A 13,729-nucleotide genomic window follows, 5' to 3' on the forward strand; every position below is an offset into this window, starting at 1 on the left:
AATAAAAAACATATATCACATGTAAATAATCTTTCTTGGTGTGAGGTAAAAATGATAGTTAAATATTTATCTTCAAAAAAATCATTATTTTACAAAAACATGAGGCAACCCATGTCAACTTTATTTTAAAACTATGATTTTTTATATTTTTTATTATAATCGCAAACTTGCAAGTTATTTTGTATTATTTTACAAGTAAAAAGTATTTTTTACAATTTTATGTGTAGTACTTTTAAATTGTAACAAATAAATTAGGTTTGCAAAATGTTTAAAAATTAATTTTAATCACACAAAAATTATAAAACAATAATATAAACGATTAAGCAAGTTAAAGAAAAATTAAAAAATAAATAAAATGGTTAGAAAGATGATATCACTGCACTACCATGAATATTTTGGGCAATGTACAAATTTGAGGTGAAGCGAAAATTTTACACTAAGAGTAGAGACTAGGGATGGCAAAATAATCTGATCCGACGGATATCCGACCCGAAATTCGAAATTTTGGATTTATCGAACCCGATTTTTTTGATATGGGTTTAATTTTTAAACCCGAAATTTTTTTGATTTGGATTTGGATATTAGGTATACCGATCCGAAACCCGATCCGAAATCCAAAACTCTATTTGAACCCGATCTGAATCCGAAATCCGAAAAAACCGAATTATTATATATATATATAATATTAGAATTTTATATATTACACATTATAATATTATATATATGTATATATGTATATATATTTCATATAATAAACATTATACATATTATTATATAATTTTTAGAATATATATATTTTTATATTTATATTAAAAATTACCTAATTATAAAATTTAATGAAATATAATTAATCAATCATTTAAACGGATGATAAGGTTTATAAGGTTAACAAAACATCTTTTAGTGATAAATATAAAAAACTGGATATCAATTGAGTTGATTTTTTAAATATTAGCTATATATATATAATAACACAATTAATGATGAGGTGAAGTGGTTGAAAATGACACGTTAAAACTCTTTCTATGCAAGTCGTGTGTTCGATCTCAAACACATGCAATATTAATAATTATACAAATTTTCAGATTTCGGGTTCGGGTATGAATATCCAATTCAAAAAAAATTCGGGTTTCGGGTATACCCGAATCCGATCCGAAATTCGATGGATCGGGTTCGGGTATTCATTTTCGGGTATTTTTCGGGTTCGGGTCGGGTTCGGGTATGGATAAAATTTTCGGGTTTGGATATAGATTCTGCAATACCAGATCCGATCTGACCCGATTGCCATCCCTAGTAGAGACATGCTTTAACTCTTTCTTCTTTTTTCAAAAAGATATTAATCACATCCTTATGAAAATTAGGGTAAAAATCCAATATAACAACTTTTCATTAAAAATGTCCAATATAATCAATGTCGGTAAGACTTTCCAAAATAACTGGTCGAACACACATATCATGAATGTGTGTACCGTAGCGCAGACGCATGAGTTGTTCCCTGTATGATAAGGGTGTGCATTCGGTTATTTGGTTATTAACCGCGGTTAACCGAATAAACGAATTAATAACCGAATTTTTATAATATATAATAAATATTTATAAAATTTAAACATGTATGTATATTCTTTACTCTTATTACTTATCGACTCTCGTGACTTGAAGACCTGAACTGAGCCCGCGGCTGACAAACGACGATACATGCATCACCTTACACACAGGCCACAGCACAACATCTCATTCAACAATTTTACTTCATGAGTCATCATCTATTCTTCTCCAAATTTCCTGCAAATTTTGATTTTAACCAGGCATTGGCATGTGACCTTGAATGATGGGCCTGTGAACTTAAAAATTTTAATTCTTGATGTTTGAATTGGCTGACTATTAATTTAAAGTTTATTTTTCTTTTTTGCAATTCTGATTTTCTGGCATTTTTTTATTGAATTCGGTTCTAAAATCCGGTTTTCGGTTATAACCGAATTAATTATTTCGGTTTAAAACCGAATACAATTCGGTTCGGTTTTCAGTAACTGTTTTTTCACTATTTCGGTTTCGGTTAACCCAAAAAAATTCGGTTTCGGTTTCGGTTAACCGAATGCACACTCTGTATCGATGCTTATGTATGCATTGAACGCATTCAGTAGATCCGAGTGTCAGACAGAATTTTACGATACTATATCAAAATCATTCTAAACTATATGATATACATATATCTGTATCAAAAGTTTTACATGATATGAGGTATACGCATCATATGTATTCAAGATCAAGGTTGCGGGCTACAACATCATCACAATATACCAATTTGTTAATGTGTTTGCATTGTTCATTCATACCGATTTATACTACATCATCATAAATATCCCTAAATTTGTTAAAAAAATTATAGGTGAGTTATTTTTACATATTATATATTGTCAAGGTTATAATATTTTATTTTTGTGTTTATGTTTATATGTCATGTGTGTGTGTGTATATGTTGTAGAGTTCCAACGATCTAAGAGAGAGAGAGAGAGAGTATGAATGCAATATTGTTAGGTCCCAAATTATCGTCAAGGGGGAGGGGTTGAATACGATAATCACTAAATTAAAAATTCTTTCGAATCTTTAGCGGATAAAATATTTGGTGCTCGGTTAGTGGTTTCGAGTTCTTGAGAGGAATAGTATTTGAAACGATAAAAAAAAGGAACACAAGATATTCGGGGAAATATATATTCGTATATAAATCCTCGAGGTGTTGCTATACTCCGGTAAATAAATTAATTGGCTACAATCTAAGAATAATAAAGTTCCTAGCTACTACACAGATTTACAAATGAAATCCTATACAATAATCTAGCTTTTATTTGTACTAGGATTTAATTACCGGGTAACGATTATAATGCCCCTAAGAATATACAAGAGTTAAATCGGGCATTATAACGTTACTCCGGTGAGAAGTTAAACGGATATTCAAGTAGCTTGAACTCCTCTGTAAATCTCCGCTTCTTGTTTTATCAGCTCTCTTTTTGTTGGAGAAGAAGATAAACAGTCCTGATTTAAATCTGCTGCAAAGTGTAGACTTTATACATAATAAAATTGTGTGGCTGAGGATTGATTACTTCTGTGGCGACCAAACATTCCTGTGACGACAAGGAGATAGAAGGTCTATGGCGACAGGCTATGTGGCGACAAGGGTAGATTGCAGGAGGGGTGGGCGACAGCTTCCTTTACAACATGTACCAAGTACATGTTCATGTACTTGTCAAACAAAAACTATGTACACGTTTGATACCTTTTTCTTTTATTTTTTTTTTTGCTTTTTCTTTTTCCTTTTTTTTTGTTTTCTTTTTCTTTTTCTTTTTCTTTTTTCTTTTTCTTTTCTTTCTTTTTCTTTTTGTTTTCTTTTCTTTTTCTCTCTTCTTTTTTTGTTTCTTTTCTTTTTAAGTTTAAATTGTAATTAAATTAATTTATAAAATAATTTAAATATAACTTAAATAATAAACTAATTTAGAATAAACTTATTTAAAGTTTATAATATAAATCATTTTAAGTTTATTAAATAAATTATATTAAAGTCCATTAAATAAATTTATTTAATTTATCAATTAAACTTTGAGCTTCGCCAATCCCCTGAGCTGTTGAGCTGTATACCCTGCACACCTCTTCTTGTATTTTAACAGATAAATGTTCAATCCAAGTACGTTCCTCAACTTAACAACCCTTCTATAAATAATACCCAGATTCCTTTCACGAGCTGTTGACGCCTAGTGCAACTAGTCTGGTTCACAGACGACTAACCCCGATTCTGGTCTTCGTATTATAGCCTTGATTACATTGTTAAGCTTGTCTCAACTTTATTGCTTCAGACACTGACTGTCAATAAACAACTGTACTTTCACTGGAATCCTTTCTGGTACTTTAGACAACATCTTCATTAACCTCTGTCTATACCATGTCTTCAATTCTTCAGATTCCTATGCTTCGAACACTGTTTATCTTCAATCAATGTCAATACACTGAAATCTTCCGGTAGCATTTGTATACTGAATCTTCAACATTTCTGAAACCCTGAAAGTCTTTAATCTTTGTTCTTCACTGAGGCATGATCATATTAATGAACTTCTTTCAGTGACCTATAGACAGACTTCAGGCTTTCTTCTAATCTTCTGATTCTTCGTATTTGCATTGTCTTCATTCTTCCTGATTTCTTGTGTAGACGTAGTATTATTAACCTGTCTTGTTCTAGTGTTGTTATCGTGTTGAGTTATCACGTAACTGTTCATACAGCTATGCAGTCTCACCAACAATCTCCCCATATTTGATTGTTAAACTTAACAAACAAATTAAATACAGAGGATAACTCAACTAACAACTAGAAAAAAAATAAAGTACCAGGACTTGTAAATATGCTACTGGTTTTCTGGATCAAATACTGCATTTCCAGATTTCTTGAGTAACTGAAATGAAAGATGCTTATTCCTCTAGCACTGAACTGATCTTCAAGTAATTTCATCTTCATTTCCTTGATTCTTCAACTCTCTGCCAGATAATACTTCTCAATCTTGAAGTAATCATCAGCATCTTCTTTTGTACAACCACATTTCCTGTTGAGAAGCGCATATCTCCCTTGCTTCCCCCTATGAGAATCAACTGCTTAAAGGAGATCACCTTCGTTTACCACCTCTCCCGTACAATAGGATCCGCACATAAGAACTAATGGTACTCCTCTTTTGGAAAACAGCTTCTCCTCTTATGAAGAATAGTGATGAACCAATCCACTTCTTCTGATGTTGTGTGATGTACATGTGCTTTACCTTTTTCCTCCTCCCTGCTATTTCTCCCCCTTAGTTGAGGAATCCTCCAAACCATTACTTAAGCTTTTATCTCCCCCTTAGAGAAGGAATGTATGCTGTTGTCTGAAGGAGTTCTCGTATGTTGCTTGGTTGGAAAAGAAATAACAAGTCAGAATCTGATCAACCATGTCCCTTTAAATGCTGCAAGAATGACTTCACTGTTGATTATCATGTTCACCAATCTTCCCAACTCCTTATACCTCCCCAATGTGAGATCACCAATTGTTACCAATTTGTTAGGTCCCAATTTGTTTGTAGAAGGGGGGGGGTTGAATGCAAACAATACCGTTTCGTCGAATAAAATGCGGAATAAAATTGTGAAACAAAATTCAAGTTAAATAAAACTTTTATTAAACTTGAAAGGTGTTACAACTACGGTATCGGTTACAAGGGATTAATCTCAAATCAATTATTACAAATCTAGAATAAATTCGACATGAACTTTTTCTATTTTTGTAATTAAAAGATCAAATGCTAAAAGCGATTTGAGATTAAGTTCTAGGGATTTTAATCCGCTAGATTGATACACAAGAACAAGAGAGTGATTTCTAGTTGATTGGATTTAACTTTACAAGCTAGAAATTGTAAACTTGAATTAGCAGATAAGATGAAATATTTTGGCTGCTTATTCTCTTTTTGTTCTTTGCTTCTGTTTGATTGCTCTCTGTATGTGTTATGTAAATGAATTGGTCTCTGCTTGTTTTTAATCACCACAGCCGAGAATGTTGAACTGGTGTGACAATCCTTTAGAGCTAGTAAGACAATTAAAATGAACTAGCAAGACTTTCGGTATGACTATTGATTGTCATACCGATTGTCATAGTAGTACAAATGAAATTGTCTTACTGAATTAATAAGTGATTTTAATCTAAACAATAATTCTATCAAGACAATCAACTGAATTAGCATGACTTTCGGTATGACTATCAATTGTCATACCGATTGTCATACTAGTACAATCAGTTGTCTTTTTAGAATTAAAACAGATTTTAATCAATTAAAATTCTGTGAAATCCTTAATATTAATTCTAACTTAATTAATCAATTTAATTCAATTAATCAATAAATTAATCTTTGCAGATATAATTTATTTTCTTAATTAAATTATATGACTTAATTAATTAATAGAGAATTAATACTAACGCTGAGCAGCATCCATTCTTCTGACAATCTTCTGAAAGTCACTGAGACTTATGAATCAATTCCGCCACTTCAATGCTGACACTCGATGTACTGTCTGGTTCATGAGTGACTAACTTCCGTGACGTTTCTTCATGTTCTTGACTTTGATATTCTGATTGAATCCTTGTAATAAATTGATACCTTGACGAGATCTCTGTCACTTGATTAAATCCACGATCTTGATTTACATCACTGAGGCATGATCAAATTCTTGAACTTCTTCCAGTGAATCTTCAAGTCTGCAGATGAACAATGTTTCTTTGATCTTTGACAGATGTTACTTTGTGAGATCTCTCTGATGATTGATTCCACTATTTACTTATTACATTCTTATTTGAGTTGAGTTAAATACTCGAATAAACGAGTAGGCTATGACATATGCCTTTCAATCTCCCCCTATTTGCTTGTTAGACAATAACAACAAATACCTAGAGGATAACTCAACTAACAAATAAGAAAAAGATATAAACAGTAAGGTAAAGTAAATAGCAGAAAAGTTCTGGATTATATTTAACATTTTCCAGATTCCAAATGAAATTTACAAGTGAATACAAGATAGATGTTCCTCTAGCCTGAACATATAACTACATTAGACTATCTTGATTCATAACGCTCTAATCATATTACATTGAGTTTTGAGCTAATTGACTTCAGTTGTCTTCTCTCCTGACTTCACCTTCTTCTAAATCTTGAAGCAATTCCTTGTCAAAGACACGATCCTTTTCTGAAGTGAAGCTTGATGGTCTGACTGGTTGAACTCCAACTGACTTCAGCTTATTCTTGAGTTGATTGTACCTTTTAACATTCTTTTCACAATAAGCTTGAATCAAGTCAGCAGCTTGAGTCTTCAACATGGATGAATATCCAGCAGTTCTCAAATGATGTTCCATCCAGACCAGATGCTTAGCTGAGTAGTCTTTAAGAGATTGTACATCTAGCTGACAGATTTGAAGACAATCAGACTTAAAGAATCTCACCTGATGAGGATTGTTGACCACTTGAGGACTAGCCCTGCTGGCAAACTCTTTAAGCCTTTCCCGAAGAACTTCATTCAATTCTGAGCTTCTTTTGACTTTGTTTAAAAGAACCCAAATCTCTGACAACGAACGATTCTCAAATAGATGAAGTGACACCTTGAATGATCCTTCACTCTGACAATATACAAAAATGCTCATCTCATTTAGGGATCTATCAAAAGCAGCTGTGATCCTTGAGACTTCAGTCTTGATAGCATTCATGTACATGTCATTGTTAGGATTTGAGATTTCCAGCTTGTCAAGAAGATGTAAGAATTGCCTATCATTGTTAGTGCATAGCTGAGGCATATCGAGTACTCTCCTAGCTTCATCCCATTTTTCACCAATCTTTAGTCTGACATCTCTTCTCCTTTCTTGAGCCTTAATGTCATGAAGACGTTGCTTTTGAAGAGTTTCTGTTCTTTGTATGTCTTTCCTCCTGTCAATGATCTGAGAGACCTTCTTGAGTTCAGCTTCTTTTCTTAGCATCTCTGACTGCTCTTTCTGAAATTCTTTCTCAAACCTAGGATCCACTGTATCTTCTTCTTCCCAATCTTCAAAATCACTTTCTTCTTCAGCTTCAAATAACCCATCTTTATCTTCCTGAACTGGTTCAGTGAGAATGTCAAAAATATCGAAGTCATCCTGTTCTCCACTGTAGTAGACATCATCAGCCTTTCCTTTATCTCCAGCAGAAGTATCTTTTTCTTTCCCTTTGGCACTACTCCCTTTCTTCTCCCCCTTAGTTGAGGGATCCTCTACTGACTTTCCTTTGGAACTTCCATCACCTCCAGAGCCTGATCCTCCACCAGACGGTCCTTCAAAATAAGCTCTTTGTTCTTCATTAGGGCAATGAGAATTCTTGATCATGTAATATAGGTGCTTCATCCCTTCATTTAGATGTTCCATGCCCGTCTCTATCTTTAGAAATCTTGAGGAGTCCAGTGAATGATTCATCTCAACGAGGTCTTCAAGAGAAGTCATTCTTGTGTGTAGAGAGCAGAAGTTGGATATGTCATCAGCTGATAAATTTGGAGTGTCCTGAATAGAATTGAGCTTTGGTATTACAGTAGTCTTTAGATCTGAGATGTCATTCCTTATAATTGCAAGCTGATTGTTGACAGAGGTGGAAGAAGAAGACCGTTCAACCACTTGTGCTTTGAATGCTTGAGCTTCAGCTTGGCTTTTAGCAAGTTCTTCTTTTAGGGCAGCAATCTGAGCTAACAGGTTTACAGTATCAGTGTCTGTGTGTGCTCTCACCTGAAGTTCACTCGTGTTTGGTTCACTCATCTCACGTGCATGTGTTTCTCTCAATATAATTGCTCGTGAGGAGTCTTCCAGTTGCTGTTCTTGTGTACCTGCATTAAAAATCACCCTAGCCTCTTCAAGAGAGGTCAGTGGTGGTGCAATGGGAATTCGCGAGTCCCGATCCTCAGTCAATGCTATCAAATCTTTTGGAATAGATGTCTGAATTGCTTCAGAGATAGATTGACCGAGTTGCCCTCCACTTTCTCCAGATAAATCTGCGAGTGGAGAATCCCATAAGGGAGCCAGAGGTGTTGGATCTGGGAGGGGAGAAAATGACTCTATTAAAGATGGCGGAGAGTCAGATTTTCCCCTCTGAAGCATGTGACTGCTCTTCTGCCGTAACTATGGCAGGCACTGTAACCGACTCTACGTGCACTCCTCGCTGTGTGTCCTGAGTATGATCTGGGGAAGTGTATGGTTCCATTGTGAGTAATGGAATTGTGCTTGACTCAGTACAAGATGCCATGGCCCTATGGCGAATTTCAATAGATTCATCCTGTTGAGAGAATGAATCTAGTAACTGTTCATTGGCCATTTCAAAGTCCATGTCCTGTTGGGAGGACAAGGATGGGCTTTCAGATGCCTCAGAATATGTTCTTCTTTTCTTAGGAGGAGGCAGAGCTGAGGGTTCACTCATATTTAACAATGTACTACTTCCTAGTAATCTCCTGGGTAACATTTTAGACAGTGGGGGAGAGGTTGAGATAGAATGAGACGCTGTATTTGGCTCTATGACCTGGGATTGAAGCTGTGGTTCTACAACTTCATGGTCAGCCCTATCAACCACTGGGGGTCTGTCAACAGAAGTAGGAAGAGAGTGAGAGTGAGGAATTACTACCTGTAATGGAAGAGCCTGGGTGGCTTGAACCACTGGAGGTTGAGGTTGCTGTTCATGGCCGGGAAGATTGAAAATAGGTAAGGGAATATAATTGGCCATGAAAGGAGATACAAGTACTGGAACTTGCATGAATTTGAAGGTTGTGTCTTGGCGAGTGTAAATCTTTTTGCTAACTGGAGGGGGTTCAGTTACAGCAGAGTTAGCAAAAAGGGCTTTGTGTTCAGGTGTGAGTAGATGATCTGCTATAAGCATGAGAAAACGAGCATAGTAATATGATACCCTACGATTTGTAGAATGATCACGTAAAGCAGAAGTTAGACGTCTCAAGAGAATGGGAAAAAGTAGTTTGCCAAAATTGATCCTTTGATTGAAAACAACCGCAAGACCAATATACTGCAGAGTGGAAGTGATGTTATGAAAATTGGATTTTGTGCAGTTGGCAAACACTTTGGAAAGTGTATCGAAGAAAATATCCCATTCAGACACCAAATTTGATTTAGAAAGTTTGGTTAAATTGATCACCCCCTGATAGTGAATAGCATTGAAAAAATTTGTGATATCATTTTCAGAGGGTAAATTACAGAAATTGTCAAGTGGAAAATTTAGCGCACGATTGACGACTGTTTCATCAACTACATACTGTGTGTTTGCCACGGTGAATGAAAAAGATTTTGAATCATCGGCCACAGTAGAGGTTGTGCAAATCAGTCTAAGAAGATCGATATTTAAAATCACATTTGATTTAATAGCAGAGCTAACAATCGAATGGTCATTTAAAAATCTAATCCAAGGCTTAAATTTTTCAACATCACATTTTTCCGGATTAAAATAACCAACCTGATTATGCGCGACAATTTGGAAATTGAGAACCATTTAAAATAATAATAAGACACACGCTTTTCAAAATTTAAGAATAATATTAAGAAAATTCGAATTAATTAAATTAATTTAATAATTCGAATTAAATTAATTATAATCGAAAAATTTAGACAGAAATGTATCTCGTTAGAATTTTTTAACTCACAAACATAGTTTTAATAAGCCAAAAGACACAAATCAGAAATTAAGATTAAAAATAAAAAGTTCAAAATCAACAACACAAATGGAATTTGAAGGGGCAAACTGATTTTTATAAAAAAAAAATTTTAATAAAAATTCAACAGCACCTTTGTATATATATACTTGTATGTATATATCACAAAGTGATGAAATAGTAAGCTGAGTAAAAACTCGAGCAAGGAAATACTCAGATTGATGGTTTGGTTCAATATTCTGAGATATTTTAAATTAACAAGAAGGGAAAATAACAATAGATAAGATAATATATATTACATAGAAATAAGCAAGAAATATGATAAAATGATAAAATAAATTTGCAAATGAATTTTTCATTTATGAAAAATTCATTTGTAAATTCATTCAAGAACAGATCCCGGATATTAACTAAATTAATCACTAAAACTATTCAACATGCCCAATTTACCAACTAATCCGGTAAATGTGGATTCGTCAAGTGGTTTAGTGAAAATATCTGCTATTTGTTCTTCTGTTGGAACAAAAAATAGTTCAACAGTACCATTCATGACGTGCTCTCTAATAAAATGATACCTGATGTCAATGTGCTTTGTCCTCGAGTGCTGCACAGGGTTGTTGGTAATGGCTATTGCACTTGTGTTGTCACATAAAATAGGAATCTTGTTCAATACAGAGCCATAGTCTCGTAGTTGGTTCCTAATCCACAAGATCTGAGCACAGCAGCTTCCAGCAGCAATATATTCAGCCTCGGCCGTTGAGTTGGAAACTGTTTGCTGTTTCTTGCTGTACCATGAGACTAGCCTGCTTCCTAGGAATTGACAACTTCCTGAGGTGCTTTTCCTATCAACAACACTTCCTTCATAATCTGAATCTGTATATCCAACAAGGTTAAAACCAGATTCTTTAGGGTACCAAATACCTAGATTTGGTGTTCCCTTAAGATATCTTAAGATTCGTTTAACAGCAACGAGATGAATATCTCTAGGATCCGCTTGGAACCTTGCACATAAGCATGTAGCATACATAATATCTGGTCTACTTGCAGTAAGATAGAGTAACGAGCCAATCATACCTCTGTAGCTTGTGACATCTACCTTAATGGAGTTTTCACATGGTCCAAGCTTGACAGCTGTAGTTGATGGAGTCCTTGCTGATGCAGAATCCTCTAGATTGTACTTTTTGAGGAGTTCTTTGAGATACTTGGATTGACAAATAAATGTTCATCTAACCTTTGATTTACTTGTAATCCAAGAAAGAACTTCAGCTCTCCCATCATGCTCATTTCAAACTTGCTGTGCATTAACTTAGCAAATCTCTTACAGAGATTATCATTAGTAGACCCAAATATTATATCATCCACATAGACTTGGACTAATATAGTATAATTCTTATATTTTTTAGAAAAGAGAGTTTTGTCTATGACACCTCTAATAAAGCTATTTTCAATAAGAAATTCAGAGAGAGTGTCATACCATTTTCTTGGAGACTGTTTTAGCCCATAGATAGCTTTGAAAAGAAAGAAAACAAAATCCAAATGATCTGGATCTTCAAAACCAGGAGGTTGCTCTACATATACCTCTTCATCCAGCTTTCCATTCAGAAAGGCGCTCTTGACATCCATTTGATAAACTTTAAAGTTTAAAAATGCTGCGAATGCCAGAAATATCCTGATGGCCTCAAGTCTAGCCACTGGAGCATAGGTTTCATCATAATCAATACCTTCAGCTTGAGAATACCCTTTAGCTACCAGTCTTGCCTTGTTTCTTATAACCACACCATCTTCATCTAGTTTATTCCTGAATACCCACCTAGTACCAACAGCTTTCTTGTGTACAGGCCTAGGTACCAGTTTCCAGACTTGTTGACTTTCAAACTGATTGAGTTCATCTTGCATAGCAATCACCCAATCTGGATCAGACAGTGCTTCTTCAATTTTCTTAGGTTCCATCTCAGAAAGAAATCCTGAGAACAGACACTCATTTTGAGTAGCACGTCTAGTTCTGACTCCAACATCTGGATCACCAATAATCAACTCAAAAGGGTGAGCTTTATTCCAGACTGTCTGTCTTGGAAGATGTGATCTTGATGATTCGCCTTGAAATTCATTGTGATGTTGTGTCCTACTAGATGATAGTTGTTGCCATGTTGACTTGATGATTCTCCGTCAGTAGCAGTGGTATCTCCATTGTTGCCAAAGTTTCCATCACTATTACCTTGAGTATCATCAGGATTAACAGTTCTTCACCAGCAACAACCTCAGGTTCTTGACCATGTTCTGATTCTGAATCTGACGTATCATCAAACTTCAGTTTCTCAGAAGGATCTTCAGTTTGGATACTAGGGAGTTTAGTGTCATCAAATGTAACATTGACACTTTCAGTTACTTTGTGTTGATCAATGATATACACTCTATATGATCTTCTTCCATATCCAACAAAAATACCCTCATATGCCTTTGCCTCGAACTTACCACGACGATCATCTCCATCCTTGAGCACGAAGCATCTGGCACAAAATACATGAAAGTATTTGATAGAAGGTTTCTGTTCATTCAAAATCTCATAAGGAGTTTTCATGAAGTCTTTGTTGATTAGAGTTCGATTCTGAGTATAACATGCAGTATTGACAGCTTCAGCCCAAAAGTACATTGGAAGACCTGATTCATTTAACATCGTTCTTGCAGCTTCAATCAATGTACGATTCTTCCTTTCTACCACTCCATTTTGCTGAGGGGTTCTAGGAGCTGAAAATTGTCTGGTAATCCCTTTGTCTGTACAGAATCCATTGAGAAGTGTATTCTTGAATTCTGTCCCATTATCTGACCTTATTGCTCTAACAGGGACGTTAGAATCTAACTCAATCATCTTGATATGATCAATCACAACTTGTGGTGTTTCATCCTTAGAGTGAAGAAATAAAACCCACGTATACTTGGAATAGTCATCAACTATCACAAGACAGTAACACTTCTTTGACATAGAAAGGATATTAACTGGACCAAATAAATCCATGTGCAATAATTGCAGAACACCAGTTATGGAAGATGTGTCAGTGCCTTTGTGACTTGCTTTCTTTGACTTTCCTTTCTGGCAAGCCTCACATAGTCCTTCTGGAGAGAATTCCAGCTGAGGCAAACCTCTTACCAATTCTCTTTTGACAAGAGAATTCATTGTTTTGAAATTGAGATGGGAAAGTCTCTTGTGCCATAGCCAACTCTCATCTGACGATGCCTTTGCATAGAAACAATTGACTTCAAGATTGCTTCCAGAGTTCATGTCAGCTACGAACAGATTTCCTTTCCGGATTCCCATTAAGGAGGGTTTTTCACTTTTCTTGTGCAGAATCTGACACTTCAGCTTGTCGAATAAAACATTGTAGCCGTTGTCACATAACTGACTAATGCTAAGCAGATTGTGTTCAAGTCCTTGCACAACATATACATTTTCAATGATAACATTTCCAGCTTGCAAACAGCCATATCCCTCCGTTAAACCTTTGCTGTTATCTCCAAAGGTAAC

This window comes from Apium graveolens, chromosome 5, assembly GCF_009905375.1.
Source record: "Apium graveolens cultivar Ventura chromosome 5, ASM990537v1, whole genome shotgun sequence".
NCBI lineage: Eukaryota > Viridiplantae > Streptophyta > Magnoliopsida > Apiales > Apiaceae > Apium > Apium graveolens.